The sequence below is a fragment of the Orcinus orca genome, chromosome 7 (genome assembly GCF_937001465.1).
Source record: "Orcinus orca chromosome 7, mOrcOrc1.1, whole genome shotgun sequence".
Classification (NCBI taxonomy): domain Eukaryota; kingdom Metazoa; phylum Chordata; class Mammalia; order Artiodactyla; family Delphinidae; genus Orcinus; species Orcinus orca.
In genome coordinates, this window is record NC_064565.1 from 112,855,953 (window position 1) to 112,879,749 (window position 23,797).

Consider the following 23,797-nt stretch of genomic DNA (forward strand, 5'->3'; position numbering starts at 1 on the left):
AGAATGGGTCTCCAAAGGAGATTTGATTACCATCACCAAATCAATGGGTAAGAGGTAACGGTAAGGGTAAGAGGTAGTGGGAATTGAAGAACAACGGTTTTCTACAACAGGTTGCATCCCCGTGGCTACATGATTGACTCGGGGCTGGGTATGTGGCCCAAGCCAGGCCCTTCAAAGAACTTCCAGGGATTTTTCCCTCTCTGGAGCTGGCAAGGAAGAAATCTCTTTGCTGTAGTGCATAAGGTGGTCAGCCTAGAGCTGCTTGTGGGGTTCAATCTCAGGGTTCCTGCTGCACTGAAGCTGGGAGAACCTGGGCAAATACCTGAGGGCAGTTGAACTTTCCACAGAAAGGAATTTGGTCCCCTCCAGACCAGGGGGTGGTAGGGGGTTGACTTCCCATAGTCACAGTTCTCCGAGTGGGCCTCAAACATGGTAATGTTTAAAAAATTATGAAAGTTCTTTATTATATTCTAACTTTTGAAAAATTAAAATAGTTTTTCTTTTTCCTGATTCATAGGTAACCTGTGCTGCATCACCAAGTTCACGTGTCAAGATTTTTCACGTCAAGGTAAGGTTGACCAGAAAATTCTTGAAATCTTTTTTTGTGTCCATTCCCTGAATCAGTCTGAAGAAATAAAGTATTACATGATCATTATAACACAGACAATATAAATGGTGAAAATGGATGTGTAAGCCACCACCCCGAAACAGGCACTGCTTACATTTCAGTTTGTACCCTTCCACATATTTTTCTATGTATATATACACATAAAGATGCAGATATTTTAATAATAAAATGCTTTTGAACCATAACACTGTTTTGTCGCCTCTTTTTCCACTTAACCACAATTCTTGAGCACGTTCTATGTGGCTGGTCCTGTCCCGAGCACTTGGATTGACTCATGTAATTCTCCTATCCTCTTCATTCCACGTAAATATATATAGGTGTATGTCATCGTTTTCTATGGCATTTTAATGTATGGAGGTCTCAGTTTACTTAGTCACTTTCTTAGTGTTGGATTTGTACGTTGTTTCCATATTTTTACCATTATAAATGCAAGAATATGACCACAGATGAGCTTAGATCTTGCAGTATATTGTGATTATCTTAACGGGGCCAGAGAATCAGACCCCAACCCAGTAGGCTGGAGGAAATACCCAGGTGCAGGGGCAGGAAGTGAAGAATGGGGAGGGTGGTGGAAAGATATCCTCTCTCTGAAGCTGATGGTTGGGTCAGTGGGGCCTGGCTTTGCTGTAAGGAGAGGCCGGGGCCAGTTCTGGAGAGGGGTGATGACTGCCCTTGGCCAAATGGAAGCAGGGGCTTCCAGTGAGTGACCCTGGCCTGGGGCTGGGCCTGCAGTGGCTGTTATGTTGCTGTCTGTGCCGTGCTGTCAGTCCAGTCACCGGCAGCTTCAGGCAGCCTGGCCTTTGCTCTGCTGGGGAAATTAGGAGGAGCCAGTCCTATGTTCTGGATTACGCAGTCAAAGGAAACTGTGTCCCTTCCCTCAAGGCCAGATCGGGGTAATGGGAGTGTTACTAGGTCAAAAAACATCCATTTAAAAAGGTTTCTGATACATATTGACCAACTTCTCTCCAAAAAGTTGTATATACTTACACCCTTCCCACCAGCAGTGTGAAAAGCCCTTTTCAGAACTCTCCCCAACACTGGGTGTTACAATCTTTTGCACCTTTGTTCATCTGGTGGTTAAGGAAAGACCATCCCAGGAGTTTTGCTGTGGTGGTGGCAAGTGTGGTTTTCTTTTTCCTTTCTTCTTCTTTAAATCTTCCCTCGGCTACAGGTAAGGTTGAACATCCTCTCATGAAGTCACTGGCCATTTGCAAAGTTTGGTCAATTTCCACTTCATATCCATTGCTCATTTTCCTACTGGAGTATTCTTTTACTCCTAACTGATTTGTAATGGCTCTTTATATATCAGGAACATTATGCCTTTGCTTCTCACATGTCAAAATGCTGTTTCTCAGTTTCTGCATTGACTTTTAAATACATGTGAATACCATATGGAAGTCTCAGATTTTTATATAGTCAAATCCATCATATTTTTTTAATGGTTTCTAGCTTTGGCGTCATTTTTAGAAAGGTCTATCTTTTCACCTCCCAAGATTAAATAAACATCACTCTTTTCCCTAGTACTTTTATGGAGTTTTGTATGTGTTGGTTTATGTGTACGTTTTTACTTCTAACCCATCTGGAATTTATTAAGGTGTGAGGTAGGGATCCAGCTTTATTTTTTAATATGGAAAATTTTAATGCAGGTGTTACCAATCGCCTACTACAATCATTTAAAAATTCCAAATAAAACATAAAACATCTAACTTTAGACAATTATTATTTCTTGATGAAACCTCCAGGCTAGTGTTATTTACAGAACACACTGCTAGACCCAGTAATTAAAATATTTGAATTCCTTTATTAAGTTGTTTAGCTACAAACCTGTCATCAGTTGAGAAAACTTTGTCCAGAAAGCATGATGTTTTAAAATTACTGATGTTTAGCCATCTCTTCCTGGCAGTACTTAGGTAGCAGCTCTCATCATTTACTAAGTCCATACTAACTCATGGCAGTCAGTCCACGTCACAGGAGGATGTGTAACTTTTCACTTTCTCTAGTGCAGTATTCTGTGGGTCGCAGTTGGGAGAGGTGAGCATCCAGCTTATCTAAAAGAGACATCAAGTCATTAAAATACAACTTAAAGACAAAGGAGGGCAGAATCCAACCGTTTTACTCCGCTTGAGATTATATCTGATCAATGTCTCTGTAACCAAAACAGCCTGGTCCAGGGACTTGCGGGTTAAGGAGCAAACTCCAGATCTGTGTGAGGAACTGGGCTCCTCTCTGAGCAACTGGGTTTAGATTCTGCCCCTGGAGCCGAAGCCAAGGAGACAGCATTAGTGAAGGGTGACAAACAATCGTATGCACCTGAAAACTCTTCACGGAGTGATGAAGAATACGAGAGGGCTCAGAGTGGCCAATTGACAGAGAGCCTGACTGCTCACAGTGGTCCAACTTTGGGTCACAGTGTACATTTGCTCTGCAACACTGACATGCAAGAAATGCTACATTTTTGGGACTTCCCTGGTGGTGCAGTGGTTAAGAATCTGCCTGCCAATGAAGGGGACACAGGTTCGAGCCCTGGTCTGGGAAGATCCCCCATGCCGCGGAGCAACTAAGCCTGTGCACCACAACTATTGAGCCTGCGCTCTAGAGCCCACGAGCCACAACTACTGAGCCTGTGTGCCACAACTACTAAGTCTGTGCTCTAGAGCCCATGCTCCACAACAAGAGAAACCACTGCAATGAGAAGCCCACACACCACAATGAAGAGTAGCCCCCACTCGCCGCAACTAGAGAAAGCCCACGCGCAGCATCGAAGACCCAACACAGCCAAAAATAAATAAATAAATAATTAAAAAGAGGGAAGTTTATAAAAAAAAAGAAAAGGTACATTTTTCTATTTTTCTAAATCAGTTTAAATGTGACTCAATCTTCAGTTATTCTACTGATAGGATGGTCTATTTCATCAGTTTTAGGAGTCACTTGTCTGCCCAAGCATCCTAGGGTGAGGGGCATTGGAGTCAGGTTCACGGCAACTCAGAGGGTTTAACTGGGAGAATTTAGTGAGGGGACTATTCACGATAAGGGGATTAATAGGGGATAGTGACGGAGAGCTGGAACATGACAGAGGGGCCTTTCAATAGTACTTGTAACCAGAGAAAGCAGTCACTGCCAGAACATGGCCGAGCAGGGCAGAGAATGAAGAGAATGGAATTGGGAGGTGAGACGGTAAGTGGAGAACAACCAGCACGAGGACTTACAGGAGTCCTGAAAGCAACCCCCAGCCTGAGGTCACACTGGGGTTTCTGTGCCCCAGTGTGGGGAATTGAGTCTTCCCAGGCAGGAGCTCACTCCCATCTCTGGTCATCCAAGCCTGCTGGCACCACGGGTGGGACCGGGGGGTTGGTTGTGTGTGAACAGGAAAGGCTGTGCTGCCTTGGGATGCTGGTGCTTTCCCTGGACACCCTGGCAACATGGAGAGGCAGGCTCTCCCTTCCCTTCTCATCTAAGGACCCCCGTGGGAGTGTTAATCGCCAAGATGGCAGCAGAGGTGGCAGAAATCAGGCACTAGTATAGGGACTTTGTTTCAGAGGCACTGCTGGGGCTCTCCCTGTGGCTGGAGCTGCAGTTGCACCGTGACCAGGAGAGCCAGGGACCTCGGGCGTTTGGGCTACAGGGCTGGAGGCACCAAAGCTAGTGAGTGAGGCTGAGGGTGGGAGTGGATGGGGTGGGGCCCTGAAGTGGTTAAGTCTTTTGTCCCTGAGGGACTGTCGGGATTTCTGCTTCCCCAGCAGGCAGCTGGAGGAGCTCCAGGAGGACAGATTCAGGGACATATCCAAGCACTACAGGAGGACCTGACATATTAGGGGATGTTTCACCTACATATCAACTGGCCTTCCTGCTGGCAAGGCAGGGAGGTCCCAAAACCAGGGTAATGTAGGCATGAATGTACATGTGATCTTACTTATCTGCCAAGCAGGCGAAGCCTATGGCTTTCCCATTACGTTGGTTTTGGTATGGTGAAAAATAATTGATGCTTCTTAGGGAAATAGGAATGGATTCATGAAGTCCATAAACGTACCTCCATAACATTGAAATTGAACAAAACCTGGAGATGTAATTGCCTTTTGAAAATTCACCTTATCTGGCGGAGAGCTTTGAGTTCAGCTAATCACAAGAAACCTCCTTTTTATGATATTGTCCCTATGAAAAACAGAGCTTCTCTCCAAATTTTTTATTATAAGTCAATGCCTTGGACAAGTTTACATCCCTGGAAAGGATAAATTCACTTGACATTTTGAAAAGTGTTCCAGAGGCAAAAAATCTCATTCTTCAGTGACTCTAACACGAAATTATAGAAATATTACAGGCATACACCTCAGAGATACTGTGGGTTTGGTTCCAGAGCACTATAATAAAGTGAATATTGTAATAAAGCTAGTCTAATGAATTTTTTGATTTCCCAGTGCACATAAAAGTTATGTTTATTCTATACTGTAGTCTATTAACTGTGCAATAGCATTATTTCTAATAAAATGTATATACCTTAATTTTAAAATAGTTTAATGCTAAAAAATGCTAAGCGTCATCTGAGCCTTCAGTGAGTTATAGTAGTGACATCAAAGACCACTGAACACAGACCCCTATAATACAACAATAATGAAAAAGTTAGTGATATTGTGACACCAAAATGTGACAGAGAAACACGAAGTTAGCAAATGCTATTGGAAAAATGGTGCCAATAGACTTGCTTGGTGCAGGGTTGCCACAAAACTTTAATTTGTAAAAAATGCAGTATCTGTGAAGCACAATAAAGTGAGGCCTAATAAAGTGAGGTGTGCTTGTATGTACTTTTTAATTTTGACACACTATACTTTAAAAAATTATATTTTTATTCTTTCTGGAATTTATTTGGGTTTAAAGTGAAGAATACAACTATTTTTCCCCAAATGGGTAGCCAGTTGTCTCAATACCATTTATTGAGTTTTGTAGCATAATCGTTAAGTTTTTCTCCCACCAGTTTAAACTTTTACTGTTCTCATGCTGAATTCTCATACATACTTATGTAAAGTTTTGGACTCTGTTTTATTGCTTTGCCTGCTTACTCCTGACCATATTGTTTTATTCACTGTGGCTTAAAAATATGTTCTAATATCTAGTAGGGCCTATCAGTCCCAAGATACTCTTCTTTTTCAGGAAATTCTTTATTCTTCTTCTATATTTATTTTCCAGAAGAACTTTAGAAAAATTTACCCAAGTCCACCAAATATCCTGCTATGATTTTATGGCATTTTCTTGAATTTACACATAAACTTAAGGCAATTTAACATCTTTTCAATATTTAGTTTTCCTATCCAGGGACAAGTTGTGCTTTTCCATTTTCCATAGCTTTCAAGTTTTCTCATATAGGTCTTACACATCTTTATTAAGTTATTCTTGATTTTTTATAGTTTTTGTGGCCATAACAAATGGGATTTAAAAAACAATGTTTTCTTGCTGTGGATTTTAAAAATTATGTTTTATTATCAGTTATTGCTGACATAAATAAAACTATTAATGTTTACATGTTAATTTAAAATTTGGACTAATAACTAAATATTCTTATTGTATTAATAGTTTTTCACTATTTTCTTGGTATTTTTTTTTGGTTGTTTTTTTGGAGGGTTGATATATGGTCATATCTTTTTTTTTAATATTTAAAATTTTATTTTATTTATTTTTTTACACAGCAGGTTCTTATTAGTCATCAATGTTATCCACATCAGTGTATACATGTCAATCCCAATCGCCCAATTCATCACACCACCACACCACCACCCCCCTGCAATATCTTGACGTATAATGATAATATAGTCTCCTGTTTTCCAATTCTTATTATTGGGTTTAGTGAAGTGATCATTTAAAGGAAATATAAAAGTGGCCCCATACAAAATGCATTTAAAAAAATAAAAAAAAAAACCCCTCCTATATGACAATAATAACCCATCAGCAAATACATCTAAAAAGCCCAATAATAATAGCTATATCAAAAATTAAACATAATTTAATGTTATGGGATATGAAGGAACACTGGACTACATGGAGAGCTGTATCACGTGTCCCCATGAGAAGATTTAGTATAATAAAGATGTTAATTCTGCCCTAAGTTCTGCATAAGTTTAACATGATTCCAAACAAAATCTCAGTATCTTTGTGATTGCTGAAAAATTGATTCCAAATTTTCTCAGGAACCATAAATTTATGAAAATGATCAAAAAGTTTTTTAAGAAGAAAAGTCTTAAGGCATAAATGTCCTCCTAGATACAAAAGTGTGTTATAAATTCTAATGAAGGATGTGTTACTGGTAAAGGACTAGATGGGTTGAAAAAAATAGAACAGGGGGTTCTGAGATGGACCAAATTTATAGAGGCAGGTCTCAACTATCTGGATCGGACAAATAGATTTAAAGCAATAATAATAGTGCATTGCTAAAAATTCCCATATATGAACTGGATAAAACAGGCACATATAAAGAAGGTATCTGTTATACCAGGTAACCATGGACACAGCCAGGTAACCATGGACACCTCCTGCTGCTGCCCTGGTGACTCCCTGCTCACCTCGCCAGTCTTACCGGTCACAGCACCTGGCTGTGAAGATGGACCCTTTGGGGCTCCCCCACAGCCAGTTCCAAGAGAAAGATCTAAAGATTTAAAGACTTAGATCCTGGGAGGCCTTTCTGGGGATGTACTGGGTACACAAGGCCATGGGATTTTCAGCTGAGATTTCACTAAGAACCCAGTTCTGGGTAGAGCTAGTCCAGCTCCTCTGATCCAGATAAAGTGTATCTATACTGTGCCTGGAGAGAAGGGAGGTAGGGTGGGCCCTCTGGGGCCTGGCTGCCTACACCTCCAGACATTGGGCTGGTGGGGAGACCTAGCTGGGGGTTGGGGGAAAGCTCTCAGCTTCCTCCAGAGGATGACTGGTATGGGGACAACCTGGTCACCTCACAGGTAGCAGTTCCCTGGTGGCAGAAGAAACCAAAGGCAGGAATGGAGGGAGAGACTGGCCTCCAGGCTGCAACTCCCCCAAACGCACCAGCTTCCCTGCCTTGGTCTCTTCCAAGAATCCCTCCATCTTCCGAAGGTGCCCCTCCCCAGAGTGTGTTTCCTTAGTGTGTTCTGTGACACAGAGAGAACACTTTGTTAAAAAATAAACCCACTGGGAATTCCCTGGCGGTCCAGCCGTTAGGACTCGGCAATTTCACTGGCAGGGCCTGGGTTCAATCCCTGGTTGGGGAGCTAAGATCCTGCAAGCTGAGAGGTGCAGCCAGAAAATAAATAAATTAATAAATAAAATAACCCCACGTCTGGATATGGGTATTTTCAGACTAAAAACTTGCTCTTCTCTGCAGACAGATGGCATAGCTGGTAGGGAAGATGTTGACCAGTATTTTCAAACAGATTTCAGTGACTGTTTTTCTTCAAGAAGAACAAAACTACGACACCTGAATAAGGTGAGTGAGTTCATTGTCTATCTTTTCTCCCCATGGTTGAACACATGCCATCCATAATGTTGAGACAAAAGTGCAAACGTTTTTACAGCATCTGACAAGATAACACTGGTGAATGTGATGTTTGAGGATTTAGTTAAAAATCCTCATGGAAAGTATGAGGCAGTGGAAAGCCCCAGGCTTCCACCTCATGGCTGTCTGCAGGGCCTGGCCCTGTGGACAGACCTCCTTGCAGTGGGAGGAGAGGACATGAAAGATTCTAGGTTGGCAGCCACAAAAATTGCCTGATCCAAAGCGGAGGAAACAAGAAGGGGGAACTAAGATGCAGACCTAAGAGGGGTGCTTGAACAGAGCTCTTGAGGACATGAAATCTGGCTTCACAGTGGTATGCACAGCACCCAGGCTTCTGCCGGTTACCTTATATATATCCTCTCAATGATGCATGAGGTGATTATCTTTATCCTCATTTCACAGATGAGGAAACTGAGACTTGACCAAGTGGTCTGCCCAAGGCCATGGCTGCCGGTGGTAGAGATGGGATTCAAATCTCTCTGAACAACTGTACCTGGTTGTCTTCACACAGAGCAGGCACCGTGAAAATGTCAATTGGATGGACGGATGGATGGATGATAGATATTGGGATGGAGGAAACTGGCGACAGACAGGGGAACTGGGTGCTGTTGGACAGGGATGGGGGGAGATTTATTCACTGGCTACTCTTTGGTATCTCTTGAATTTTTCACTAGATGAATGTATTACTTTTCAAAATAAATACAGAAAAATAACAAGGGTTTATAACTCCCTAGCAGAATAAAAGGCCACTTTTGAAAGATTAAGAATCAGCTTACCTTCAGTTTTCATTTTTTTCCAAAATATTCTAATCAGCAAGATGCCCTGGGTGCTGTTCCGTTCCTGTAAATTAAAAATAAATGAGACAGGGACTTCCCTGGTGGCACAGTGGTTAAGAATCTGCCTGCCAATGCAGGGGACACGGGTTCGATCCCTGGTCCGGGAAGATCCCACATGCCGTGGAGCAGCTAAGCCTGTGCGCCACAACTACTGAGGCTGTGCTCTAGAGCCCGTGAGCCACAACTACTGAGCCCACGTGCTGCAACTGCTGAAGCCCGCGTGCCTACAGCTCATGCTCCACAACAAGAGGAGCCACTGCAATAAGAAGCCTGTGCACCGCAGCAAGGAGTAGCCCCACCCCGCTCGCCGCAACTGGAGAGAGCCCACACACAGCAAAGAGGACCCAACACAGCCAAAAATAAATAAATAAAATAAATAAATTTAAAAAATAAATAAATGAGAAAAAAATGGACAGGAAATTGTTTATAGCAAGAATGACAGAAAATGGTTAATATTACACTTTAATAAGAGATTTTACAAGTTACTTGGATTGAAGGTCTTAATAGAGAATTGGATGAAGTCATGAAAAAAATATACTCAGAAGAAAATACATTTATAGCATCCAAGATAAGCCTCTAATAAGTAAAAATTAAATTGTTTATTATAACAAGTATTGGAAATAACCTATGAATCTAACAATATGCTGTAATTCTAGTCAAATAACTAATGGAAAATTCATGTGGGATATTACACATTTATTTAAATTGATGCTATAGAATTGTATTTGTTGACATGTTATGTGAATATTTTCAAGTTTTTGAAGTGAAAGAGTAACAAAACAATGTTAAAGTATATTCTACTGGAGGACTCACTTTTCAATTTCAAAACTTACTACAAAGCTACAGTAATCATGAAAATGTGGCACTGGTATAAAAGTAGACAAATCAATGGAATAGAATTGAGAGTCCAGAAATAAACCCATATATCTACGGTTAATTGATTTTGACAAGGATGCTAAGATCACTAAATGGGAAAAGAATAGTGTTTTGAAGATTGGGACAACTGGCTAACCACATTCAAAAGAGTGAAGTTAGACCCCTACCTCACACCACATACAAAAATTTATTCAAAATGGATCAAAGATCTAAACGTAAGTGCTAAAAGTATAAAACTCTCATAAGAAAACATAGGTATACATCTTCATGACCTTGTATCAGGCAACAGTTTCTTAGATATGATACATAAAGGACTAGCAACCGAAGGAAAAATAGATAATTTGGACTTCACCAAGCTTAAAACTTTTTTCATCAAAGGACATTAAGATAGTGAAAAGACAACACACCAAATGAGAGAAAATATTTGTAAATCATTTATTTGATAAGAGCCTAGAATCCAGAATACATAAAGAATTCTTACAACCCAACAATAAAAAGACAAATAACCCAAGTAAAAAAATGAGCAAAGGACTTGAATAGAAATTTCTCTGAAGAAGATATGCATATGGTCAATAAATATCATCACTAGCCATTAGGGAAATGCAAAATTAAAACTACAATAAGATGCCACTTTACTAGATACTACTCCACTAGAATGGCTATATTTAAAAAATGGAAAATAACAAATGTTGTCAAAGTTGTGGAGAAATTGGAACCCTCATACATTGTTGGTGGAAATGTAAAATGGCACTGTTATGATATGACCCAGCACATATGACCAGGCACTTTTACAACTATATATATACCTAAAAGAATTGAAAACATATGTTCATGCAAAAACTTGTACTTGAATGTTCATAGCAGCATTATTCACAATAGCCAAAAAGTGGAAAGAACCCAAATGTCCAGCAACTGATGAACAGATAAACAAAATGTGACATATATGTTATATATATGAATATTATTTAACCATAAAAAGGAATGAATTAGTGACTCACGTTACAATGTGGATGAATCTTGAAAACATTATGCTAAGACAAAGAAGCCAGTCATAAGGGGTCACGTACTGTATGATTCCTTTTATATAAAATGTCCAGAATAGGGAAATCCATAGAAACAGAAAGTAGATTGGTGATTGCCTAGGGCTGGAAGGATGGGAGGGAAATGGGGAGTGCTAATGGTATGGGATTTCTTTATGGTGTGGTGAAGATGTTTTAAAATTTATTGTGGTGATGACTGTACAACATTGTGACTATACTATAAACCACTAAATTGTGTACTTTAAAATGGTGAATTTTATGTTATGTGAATTATACTTCAGTTTAAAAATTTTTTTTTTTTTTTTTGCGGTACGCGGGCTTCTCACTGCTGTGGCCTCTCCCATTGTGGAGCACAGGCTCCGGACGCGCAGGCTCAGCGGCCATGGCTCACGGGCCCAGCCGCTTCGCGGCATGCGGGATCTTCCCGGATCGGGGCACGAACCCATGTCCCCTGCATCGGCAGGCAGACTCTCAACCACTGCGCCACCAGGGAAGCCCAGTTTAAAAATTTTTTAAAAGTATATTCCAATCCAAATCCAAATGTATGCCTACCTACCCATGTATGTATGTCTGTATGTATATATGTATGTACTACGTATCCAACTACCTACCAATCTACAATCTATCTAACTTTAGGTAGTGGAACTACTCATATATTTTTAGTTACTTCTTCATGTGAACATTTATAATTTGTATAACAAAGAAAAAAATAAAAGAAAACCCTAAAATAAACATGGAAAATACTAAGATACAATTTGTAAAAGAAGGGATGTAAGAGTTGCCCATTATACAACTCTGCAACATAAGAATATGGTACCAGTAATAGAATAAAATGAAAATACATGTGCAAAAGTGGTAAAATTATGTACGAGGCAAAAACTTTAAAACTTTTTTGTATTGTAATCTTTATCTTTACAGGTAGGCAGGAAGTGAACGTATTTGCCTTACAAAATGAATTGAGTTTTTGTTTATTTACTTGCTGTTGAAAATGTTAATGACAACAATATCAAGTCTAGGTGCTTTTTTCAAAAAATTCACTCAGTCATTCTACAAATCTTCATTGAATAGGTTTTCTATATTTCTTATGAACCTTCCCTTTTGCTAATCTTTTCCTGTTGTTCTGAATTTTCTTCTTGTGTTGGTTTTATTCAAAATTGTTAATTCCTTTTAATTTTAAAATTTATTTGATTTTAGCTTTGAATCGTATTTCCTAATAACTGAAACATTTTTGTGTTTATATAGTCTTTAGATTTTTGTTTCTCTTGTATTTTCTTGGGTATTTAATTTGCTATACTAGTAGTCTGTAAATATTATATTAGTTCATTTTTAATCTGTTTTGCATATTAAGCAGATATTCTCTTATCTAATTAATTTATTTGATTTCATATTTGTTACTGTTCCTTTTAAAATTTGTTGTATCTTTAAAAAAATTTAGGTGTAGATTTAGTTGATAATTTTTCCCTTTTTCTTTTTACCATAAGCATGAAAGATACCAGAGTTCCTTCAATACAGCTTTAACTGTGTACCCGTATCTCTTTTTTGTTTGTCTTTAACATAACATCCCCATATTTGGTGTTGCCTTTTCAATTTAATCGTTCCATCACAGAACTTTCTTCTATTCTTGCCTGGTCATGTGCATATAGGTGATGTATGGGCTTTCTCTCCAATTTTATCATATGGAAGTCTGAGGAAGTATGTGTAAAATCTTTGCTTTGCTATTGTGAATATCTTTATCTTCAAAATTGCAATTAATTTTTGTGAAAGCTTAATGTACATTTGAGAAAGCTCTCTATTTCTCAATTTTCCCTTTTTGGATCAGTTCCTTTAATCACCCTTTTGTAGAAGAGAAATGGAGGCCCCTGAGGTGTAGGGACTTGCTGACAATCCCTCAGTGGGGCTGGGTTAGAGCCTGTGTTTGGGGCCAATGAATGGAGTATTGTGGAGAGTTTATGCCAGCAAGCTCCAACAGCACCCTTCTTTGCTGGTGCCCCATTCTGTGGAAAAGCTAAAGAGCAGGACTGCCTTAGGCCAAACAGATTGTTTTGTTGGCACTTTCCCTGCAGCCTTCCTGCTGCACACAGCATTATACTAGCCTGCTGTCCTTGGACTTTTCTTTGGCTTTGCCTGAAGAAGGGGTTCTTTCCTAGGATGCTAGCTTCTCATGTAAACAATCCTCCAGTGGGTCCTGCCACTGGTGTTCAGGGCATGCCCAGATATGCAGGAATCCTGGGATGAACGTAACTCATTCAGTCAAGCTGGGGCCTACTATTCTTGCTTTTGTGTAAGCATGATTTATCTGAGCCAGGCTTTTAAATTATTCTATCTCCCTTTTCTTTAAAAAACAAGATTCATAGGTGTGGATTTTGTCTTTTTAATCCAGTCTATGATTCTGTTTTTTAAATAGGAGAATTTAGTCCATTTACACGTAATCTTATAATTGTTCTAACTGTGTTACTCTGTATTCTTCTCAGTTAATAAAATTCTTTGTTTTCTCTTTAATATAGGATTTCTATTGGACGCTGTGTTTTTTGATTCATTTAAGTGAGATCAAATGTAACAATTTCCTAGTGTTTTACTATATTTTCATTTATCCAACAAAAAGCAGACTGCACACATTTCTTTATATCTGTTCTAATTCAAAAATGTTCTTTCTTATAAATAGATTCAGAATTATTTTTGTCATTCTCTTACCTTCTTCAAGTCCTCCTAGGTCAAATCCTCTTGGTCTGATTTTGGCATTCTGAAAAGTTAAATATTTAAAAATACAGTTATCACATTTAACGGCAACTATACTTTATATCATTGTTTTTCAGACTAGGGTATACATATCTGTGGAGATGGGCTATACAGTGCATAAAATTATCAGTTCTCCCTTCATTGAAATTTTGCTACCCTCCCCTCCAATAAGAGCACGTGTGTGTGCACGTGTGCGCACACACACACACACACACAGCCCCTAAGGAAGGTGTATACCTGAGTAGCCATAATTCTACTGGGTGATTCTGTTTCCCTTGCTTAGCTGATTGGCTCCAGCAGACCCCTAACCCAATTCATAGGCTGGCCTGAGCCAATCAATCAGATGTTTTCTCTCTAGAACTCTAGAATGCAGAGACTCAATCAGGGTTGGGCGTTGGAAAAGGAGAAACAGACTCTTCACTGAAATTATTCCCCACCCCCACCCCATACATGAGTCCTTGGAGGAGTATATCTGAAAACAAATATTGAGGTTTGGTTAAGAAGAGAAAGTGCCGAAGAGAACTTTGGTAGGCTACAGAGTCTGCGCCGAGAGGAAGAATAAAAGTTGCTTCTGGCAGTTAGGACCATCATCTACAAGATACTTGGTTATTTTATACTCCTAAGAGTGACTACTGTATAGGATAACTTCTTGTTAAACAATATTAGCAAACACATGTATTTACTATGTGCCAGGCACTGTTCTAGGTGCTTTACATATATTGACTCATTTAAATCTCACAGAAACCTTATGAGATGCTATCATAATCACCCACATTCTATAGGTGAGGAGAACGGAGACCCAGAGAGGTTGAGTAACTTGCCCAAGGTCACACTGTGGGTAACTGGAGGAGTTGGATTTGAACCCAGCAGTTTGGTTCCCCACGTCTTAAGTGCTACTCCACATTGCTGCTGTATTGGAGCTGCAATTTGAGAGCGCCTTTTCTGTTATTCCAGCTTCATATGAGGCTGGTATCTGGCAGGAGACAAGGCACAGAAGAAAAGTAAAATTCTGTCCTATAAAGACCTCCCTCTGGAGTAAATTCTCCAACAAAACAAAGTATAAGCATTCTGGATTTGGTGAGTTAAATATGATCCTTTATTTTCTCATTTAAAGTGTAATAATTGTTAGATAACATTTGCAGTTGCTGAGCTGTATGTATACTTCAAGTTAAAAACCAGAAAAATATGCAAGATGGAAGATCAGAGAAATAAAAATTAAAATAAGATGATAAGAGAGTATAAAAATTAAGACAAATTTAAAGCTAAGGATGTGGAAATAAAAATTTAGAAAAAATAGCATTGTAAGTGAGAGAATTTTCTAAAATTCACATTTAAAGTAGCATATGTGAAATAAAAAAGAAACAAAAGGGCAAAGAACTAGAAAAAAATTTTAAATTAAACCGAAAACAGTTAAGACTAATATGTTGATGGAATCCTGATTCAATAAAGATTAAAAATATTTAAAAAGATGAAAATTTAAATAAGAGCTAGTAGATAAAAGAGAAATCAAGGTAAAGGCTAACACCTATGAGGCAAAAAAGTGGGAATATTCTAGAAGGATTTGTTTTTTAAAAGTTAGGATAAAAATAATACTATGAAGATAGAAGGATGAGAGAAATGTAAGTTTTAAAACTAAGTTTAAGATTCCTAGTTGGAAATAGTGGTCTGGGTGGGTCTAGTTGCTGCAGTTGAGGAGGCCAAGAACAATTGATATGGTGTTGATGAGACATATTTTCTGCTCACCCACAGCCCTCTCAGCCCACAGTACTCTGCCTGCACAGGTATGGGCTTTATAATGCACCCAACATCTGATCTAGGGCCTTCCAAAGTCACACCCCCGGGCCAGCAAGCACTCTTTCCCTTGAGTTGTTGGAATTTGTTCAATTCTACCTTAGGTTTTTCTTTAACCTATTTAATAGTCCTTTCATTATGTTGTACTTCCTTTAAGGCAAAATTAGCATGGGAAAGGCAATCAAAACATGTTGTTGAATGAATTTATTTCATCTTATCTCCTTGAAGTTTTTGTGCTGTTTGGTCATTACACTGTTCACACACACACACACACACACTGCCTTTATCACCTTGCTTCATCTTTGAGGTTGTAATACTTCTTACTGAACCCGAGTTGCTTGGTTATCTGCTCTTTTCACCGTAACTGGTGGCAGTGGAATTGGGTGGGGGGAATGACACGGTCTACAGGACTTGTTCTTGGACTGGGCTGTTTAGGGTGAGAGTCTGGTGATGGGGGACAGTGGAGTCAAGGGTGACTCCTGGGTGTCTGGCTTTGTGACTGGGTGGATGTTAGTACCCAGGAAGCTCAAGTTGGAGATGGTGGTGGTTAGGAATCAGCGTTGGTATGGAAAGCTCTGGGGCAACCAAAACTTAGATTTCAGACACAGTTCCTCCTAATGCCAAAATGGAATTCTCCTGGAGGCAGCAGGTGGCTCAATTCCTATAAGAACAGGGCATGGTAACTCCAGTCCTCCACTCATATCTTGGGTTTTGGGGGCATTCCTCAGTCATTAATTGGCATCCGTCATCCAGAGACCAGTCAGACAAAGCACATCACCTGGAAACTTCCATGCCCATACCACCCTTGAAGTACAGAGTTCACCCACAATTCCCTGCAGTTCTCTAAGAATATGCCCTTCATAGCAATGATAAATTTCTATTTCTTGAGGCACCATTGAAATGTCCCAGAAGCCTAGCCAAGGTGAGCCTAATGCATCACCTTGGCCCTTCAGCAGAACACAGTTCTTTAGAATATTTGCTCTATTCAAGGCTGCCAGGAGAACGTGGGGTAGACTTTATCTGTTATACTTCATGTATTTGGGGTTTCCTTTTTCTAGGTTACAAGTTAATTTTGTCCCTTCTGTTCACAAAACAGTTAACTTTCCTTTACCAAATTGTAATCATTTTCTGGTCCTGCCTTGCTGACGTTACTCCTAGGCCCCTTTGGCTGATATGCCAGGTGTTCTAAACTCTTCAGCCACACATTTTGAATTTCATGGTTTCCTTCCATGGATGTATGGTCACATCCATTGTGGATGGATTTATTAGGCTCTCAGAGAAGAATAATATTTCTCTTTTGGGGGGAGCTTATTGTAATACTTGTGATAATGGAAATGGACTGGAATTATGGAGATATGCTTGTGGGGCAAGCCTCTCATCTCAACTCACTCCAGCATGTGCCGCGGTTATCCCTTGGCCCATATGAGGAAGTGTAGGGCCCACTTCACTTAGAGGACATGGGGATATGTCCACCTAGACCTGCAGTGTTCACACTGGCTGACACTGCACTTTCTGCCAGCAGTCCAATCTCAGTGGGATCTCTCTGTTCAATTTATGTACAAAAATTGTCCTTCCTCTTCTATTCCTGCTTCTAACTATTTTTGGCTTCATCTCCCATTTCTGGCCCTGAAAGCCCAGCTACTATGTTTTCAATCCTTTGTCCTTTTCTTCTTCTGGATCTTCCCATCTCTGGCTCTATTGGGCTCTCTCCCATCCATTGAATCCCTGGACCTCTACCACCCTCTGCTTCCTGTCCTTGCTGAGTTTCTTCCACTCTCTACAGTTTGAATAGACAAGTTTTGCCTACATCACAGTTTTGCTGAGGGTTTGGAAGGGACCTGTGTGAACATTAAAAACCAGAGGCCCATGGGTTCTTTTATTCTTTAGGCAAACATTGACTGAGGCCTTTGAATGTGGCAGGCACTGTAGATGCAAGGTTAAATAACAAATATTTTCCACCTTCAAGGAGATTGGTTATTAGTTGAGGAATCCTGAAATTTGCAAGTACTGTGACAGTGCTTTTGAAAACATTAAGGCACTCAGGAACAATTTAGTGTATCTCTTTCCCTTGTTTCAACAAGGAAAATATGGTGGTAGACTCCTTCACTATACAGATTCAAGCCACTGACAACTTTGACAACCTAATCCTGAATTTTGATCTTTCTATGGTCACCACTGGGCTCTGGATCCCCATGGCATTTTACACTGGTGATCACCTCCTTACTGAAATTCTTCTCCTGTCTCCTCAGCAGCCTTTCAAACAAACATTCTGCCTGCTCTTTGGGGGTTCCTCTTCCTTAGTTCACAGCTACCATATTGATGTTTTCTAGGTTCCATCCTTAACCATTCTCTCCTCTCTACACACTTCCCTGGGCAGGGCGTACAGACCTTTCAGTGGGTTTCTCAGTCGAGCCTACAGTCTTCCGTGGAACACTCTTCCCTACACTTTTAACTTGCTTGAGGTCTCCACCATCAGCTTTTCCCCACCTGAGCCTGGGTAGGCCCCCAGGGCAGGCTCCCCTAGCTTCCTTCACTTGCGCATCCCAATACTATATGCAGGATACTGCCTGCCTGCCCTCCCACCTAGCCTATCCGTTCGGAGGGCAGGACCATGCCTGGGTTGCCCCCCTCAGTATCCCGGGGCCAGCCCTGCACCTAGCCCTGAGCAGGTGCTCACTAACCAGGTGTGCAGAAAATCCAAGGATGAGTAAAACCTTGTCACAGGAGAGGACCGGCGTGGCTACACCCATAAGCTAGAAGTTGGGGGCAGGCGTCGCCGACTGGGTGAGAGGCGGCCCGGCGGGTCACAGCACTGAGGATTGGGGCTGGGGGCATTCAGGAGCAGGGGCGGGAGGGCTCCCGCCAGCGGCTGGCCCCTGAGCAGGGGGCCGGGCAGCAACAGCCATCGGCTACAGCCAGCCGTCTCCGCGAGGCCAGGCCACAGCAGTTGGGAGTGCCCTCCGCCTGGCCCTGCCCTGCTCCGGACGCCGCAGCGCAAGTACAACAGACCACCGCCTCCGCCGCGCACTCACCCCGCGCCTCGCTTTTGGCCCCTCCCGGCCACCGTTGCCTCCATAACTTCCGCGCCCGTGACCCGGAAGAGCATTCTCCTTAGCAACTGCGGGACCGCGGCGGCGCTTGCCTCCCGGGAGACAAGGTGAGGCCTCCCCGTCCCCTCCTCGCGCGCCCCACCTCGATCCCTCCCCAGGAGCGACCCCGGGTCTGGCCTTCGAGGCCTCCGTATCGCTTCGGGGGGCACCTGCGCCGGCGGCCCCGGGCGAGTGCCCTCTGCCTCTGGAATCGCTCCCCGGCCCTGGCGACGCCCCTGCCCACCCCACGCTCCTAGCCCACCCGGTGTCCCAGGCCCGTCTCCTCGCCCCCGAGCCCCGCCGGCCCTCCCTTGTAGCCTAGTATGGGGTCCTGGGAGGAGAAGCAGAGTTAAACAGGGCCTATTGCTGTAGAGAGAACGCTTCCCGAGGTTCGGGTCACCTGTGGACGCGTTCTTATGGGTCCGGATACAGATGTTTGGGGTTGACAGGGATGGGGCGCCTTAGGATCCTTGAACAGCAGCCACTTTATTGTAATACTTGGTGTTTGCCTGCCGCTTGGCGCTTTATAAACTAGTATACTTTATCTGCTTTGTTGATCGTGGAGATTCATTTAATCCAGCGTTTTGAACTGATCCTTTAACTGGGAATTAGCTTTCCAGTTTTTAGTGCGTTTAGTATTTTGTAAGTTGGATTTTGTGTCTACAGAAGGAGCTCTCCTTGGGACTGAGTAGGTTTGGGAAGAATTTCAAGTGAAATTTGCTACGTTGACGAAGTAGGGGCAGGTGTTGTTAATATCTTTGATTTACATTTGAAAACAGGTTCAACACAATTCTGTTAAAATCCCAGCAGGCTTTTTTTCCCCCAGAAATTGACAAAGTAAAATTTATATGAAAATACAAGAGACTGAAAACCTCCCTTAACTGAGTTTGAAGAAGTGGGACTAAGGAAACTCTAAGCCTTATTTGAACATTGTTGGATAACTACATTATAATTAATCCAATGACAGTGGAGCTAAAACTGAGACATATGAACAGTTTTTGAAAATGACATTATATGGGACTAAAATGTAGGAGTTTATATATCAAAATCCATTATTCAAAACAGTATAATTTCATTTCAGCTCAATAAGTATTTATTAAGTACTTACAGTGCTCAGCAATTGCTTAGAGACATAGAAGAGCCAGAGAAATTTATACAGGCATCTGAATTGATTTTTTTCTGTAAGAGTTGAATAGGGATTTTAGGCTCAATTGCTTTGGGCATCCTCCAAAGACTCATTTGTGAAGATACACAAACTCTTAAGCAGACATTCTGTGATATTTTATTGCTTTCTTACAGGTTTGGTGCCCATTTATTCACTTATTCAACAAGTATTTGAGTGCTTACTTGGTACTAGGCACTGTGTTTAGCATTGGAAATTAGGGAGAGTGAATGCATGCATGACCCTGTCCTCAGCGGATGCAATCAGATTAATCACATGAATGTAAAACTGCAACTGTGACAAGTATTTGAGTTAGGGAAGTCACAGAAGTGACATTTGAACAGAGATCTGAAGGATGCACAGGAAGGGAAGAATGATCCAGTCAGAAAAAACAGCAAGGGCAAAAAGACCCTGTGATGGCAGGGTTCATGGAGAGGACTGGGGACTTAAGATACAGATCTGTGTATCTCTCAAGAATCTAGTGAGAGAGGGGGTTGGAGAGGTGGGCCAGAGGGTGCTGGGCCTTGTAAGCAGGTTGAAGAGTTTATCTTTGGAGTAAAGAGAAACCTCTGTACAGTTTTACTTAGAGACTTAGGCTAGATTGTGGGTGGGGATGACACAGTTAGATTGTGTTTGACTAGCCTGCTTTGTATCTTCTACTATTGCTTAGTGTTTGCATTGTCTTCTCTTTCTTCGTTTTCTCAACATGCTCCTTCAGTTTTATTGCCGGTGAGGGAGACTCCATGTACCATTAGCAACGCACATCTACTTTTTTTTTAATTGGGAAAAAAGGAATTTTAGGGATTAGAATTGGACATTAGAAGTCAGTTGAGTTGAAATATTTTTGCATTAGTATGACTGCTAGGAGACTAATTTCTGTGACTCTTTTTAATTGTGGTTAAAAAATACATAGTATAAAATTTACCCTCTTAACCATTTTTTAAGTGTGCAGTTAACTATATTTACATTGTTGTGTAACATCGCTAGGAGTTTTTCATCTTGCGAAACTAAATTCTGTACAACTGCCTATTTCTCCTTCCCACCAACTCCTGGCAACCACCCTTCTACTTTTTATTTTCATGATTTTGACTACTCTAGATATCTCATATAAGTGAAATCATACAAGGTGTGTCTGTCCATTTGTACTTTCATACTCCTTCTCTGCAATATCCTTCCTTCTCCCATCAGTCAATTCAAATCCTACCAATTCTTTAAGGCCCAGTTCCTCTCCCTTGTCTTTCAACTTGAATTAATAGATCCAGAGTGGAAGAGGCCTTAGAAATTATCCTGTCTTATTCTAGGCGAGAAAATAGAGTCCTGTAGAAGTTTCAGTGATTAGCCCAAGGACAGACATCTTAGTGAGTTGGGGCAGAGTTGGGACTAGAGCTCTGGTCTTTCACCTTCTGGGTGGGTGCCTTTACTGCTTCAGTCTGCTTACATGTTGTGATTTTGTGCTTTATTCTTTAGTTAGACCAGAAGTACCACTGAGGCACAGAAACTGATTTCCACATCCCCATTCCAATATGTTGAGGCATATTTGATGCCTAGGAAGTATTAGTTGACTAATTGATTGTCTTTAGGACTTTCGTTGCCTAGAAGGTGACTCTGCATAAAATTTTGAACTTCATTGATTCAGATCCTTGATTATATTAATCAAATTTACATTGGTCCTTCTGCAGTTGAATGATTCTTTCATTTTGCCATCAGAGTTGAGACTCTCTCACTTTTTCCTGTCTTTATTGCATGTATTTGCCCATGGTATGTATACTTGGGTTCCCCTGCACATTTTGATGAGGAAGCCATCAGAAGTGAAAAAGAACACATTAAACTTTTTAGGTTAGCTGATTTATTTTGAGGCAAAGGTTTATGTTTATTTGTGAGTTTTATTACTGCTAAATGGTTTTGAAAGAGTCATATTTGTACTACATTTTATAGTGTTCATCTCACAATGCTTACAGACTAGTTGATTTTAGGTATTGGACTGGAAATTATTTTGAGGTGGCTCAGTATTTTAAGTACAAAAAAAGTATAACAAAGTGTTTTCTGGTGTGAGGAAGATTTGTAAATTTTTATTTTCAGTTTCCCCGTTTATTCCAGACTTTGGTTTTCTGTAATGTTGACCAGCCTTATAGGATACAGTTTTTAGAGTATCCTTTTACTGTAACCTTCAAAAAGTTTTTTGTTTTATCTGGGGAGTTTCTATGGGAAATGAATTCATTTTCATTCAAATACTACTAAGCACACGTTCAAATCAAAGTGTGGGCCTGGAATAGTTCTGTAAATCCCTCTGCGGTCCGGCTATTAGTGCCATTATTGGTGACGTGAGAGAAACTCAGCCAGAATTCTTGTTATCTTTATTAGACTGAGGGTGGTGGAACTGCACAAGATGCTTGTTTGTGTCATGTAACAGGAGGTAGAAGGATTTGACAATAAGAACTTTTCAGATAGCATTTTATTTGGAACCATAGCAAGAACTTGATGCCCCAGAGTTGCAATTATGTGATTAACTCTCGTGTTGATGCTAGATTTAGTCAAGTTTAGTCAGCCATTAGTCTAAAAAAACTTCTTTCCCAATTTTTAAAAATTGTGATAAAATACACATAATATAAAATTTACCATCGTAACCATTTTTTGGTGTACAGTTCAGTGGTATTAAATACATTCATAGTGTTTTGCGATCATCACCACCATTCATCTCCAAAAACTGAAACTCTATACCCATGAAACCACCATTCTTCCCAGCCTCTGGCAACTACTAGTTTGCTTTCTGACTCTGTGATTTTGACTACTATAATTACCTCATATAAGTGGAATCACACAGTATTTGCCTTTTTGTGCATAATGTTCTCAAGGTTCATCCATATTGTAGCATATGTCAGAATTTCCTTTTTAAGGCTTGTATGTATATACCACATTTTGCTTATCCATTGATCCATTGATGGACACTTAGGTTGTTTCCACGTTTATCTGTTGTGAATAATGCAGCTAATGGACATGAGTGTGCAGTCCAACTACTTCTGATTCTTTCTTAAAACCCAGTAATAGCTGCCTCTTGGATGCACTAGTGGTGGCAGACAAGAGATAGTGTTCCCACTAGTAGGAAGGGACTTTCATGTTACACAAAGCACAGTGAAAATGTCTGATGAAATTAGCTGGAGATAAGGGCTAATGAAGAGGTACCTTGCCCTCAGAAAATGCCTTCTAATTAGAAAGTTAAGAGGAAGGGGATTATCATTTATGGAGCCCCTCCTATGTGTTGAGTAATTCACATGTATTATGTCATTAAATATCAGTTGTTGTCCATTGAGAAAGAGGATTCAACTCTTTTACTGGGGAGAATATAGAGGCTCAGGAAGTTTACTTAGGTCATAAGGCAGTAAGTGTTAGAACTAAAGTATGGACCCATGTCTGTCTGATTCCAAAGTCCATATTCCTTCCACCACAACACATTGTGCTACTTCTCTAAATCAGGTTCTGATTTCAGCATGAGTGCTACGTATGAGAACATCGACATCAGTTCTAGAGGAACCATAAGGAAAAGGGCAAGTAATGAAGTAGACTGATACAGTAGGGAGTTACCTGTTCCCTGTGGTTTAAAAAATCCTTCAAATGAAGGACAGTAATTGTTGGGAGTATTTGATAGACTTGAGAGCTTGGGTACCTAAACCAGGAGGAGGCAGGGAGTTATGTAATGCTAATTGAGTAACTTTGCCCTTTAGATTCCTCTGAGGCTTCCTTTAATGAAATTGGATTGTTTCTATCTCCCATTAGGATTTGATGAGGAAGAGGTTTGTAGTGATTGTCTAGGTGCTGAGGGATTTGGAGAGAAGCCCCAAACATTTCTGTTTAACTTCACCTCATTTAGAGAGCGTTTCTCTACATGGGAAATAGTTGCTCCTTTCCCTCTTTGTCTTGGTCAGCTTTAGTTAGTTTTAGAGGATTGAATGTGAAACTGTAGCAGCAGTTATATGAGGGAGGAGATAACAGCACATGGTTATTTTTGTTTTAATTGTACTTAAAATCAACAATTTACATGGTTTGTTATTCTTTTTAGTTATTTTATGTTTTTTAAATGAAAACATATTTGAATTGTTCATAGATCTTTTGCTCCAATAAGACATTTGTTTTC

At 40.6% G+C, this 23,797-nt stretch overlaps 1 protein-coding gene and 1 long non-coding RNA gene across 12 annotated transcripts in view; one reads left to right on the forward strand and one right to left on the reverse strand.

Moving 5' to 3' along the window:
- Positions 1 to 2,370: 2,370 nt before the first annotated feature.
- LOC117200818 (uncharacterized) lies at positions 2,371 to 18,232 on the reverse strand. The gene is made up of 4 exons (XR_004482505.2): positions 18,099 to 18,232; positions 13,582 to 13,630; positions 8,915 to 8,978; positions 2,371 to 2,676 (listed from the first exon to the last, which is right to left on the reverse strand). It is a non-coding gene; the product is annotated as an uncharacterized LOC117200818 (long non-coding RNA).
- A 206-nt stretch (positions 18,233 to 18,438) lies between these two features.
- DIS3L2 (DIS3 like 3'-5' exoribonuclease 2) overlaps positions 18,439 to 23,797 on the forward strand; it is a 378,320-nt gene continuing 372,961 nt past the window's right edge. For all 11 annotated transcript variants that reach the window (XR_004482498.2, XR_004482501.2, XM_004262593.4 and 8 more), the window contains exon 1: positions 18,439 to 18,574. The gene's annotated coding sequence lies outside the window, so the exon portion shown is untranslated. The remainder of the gene's footprint in view (positions 18,575 to 23,797) is intronic.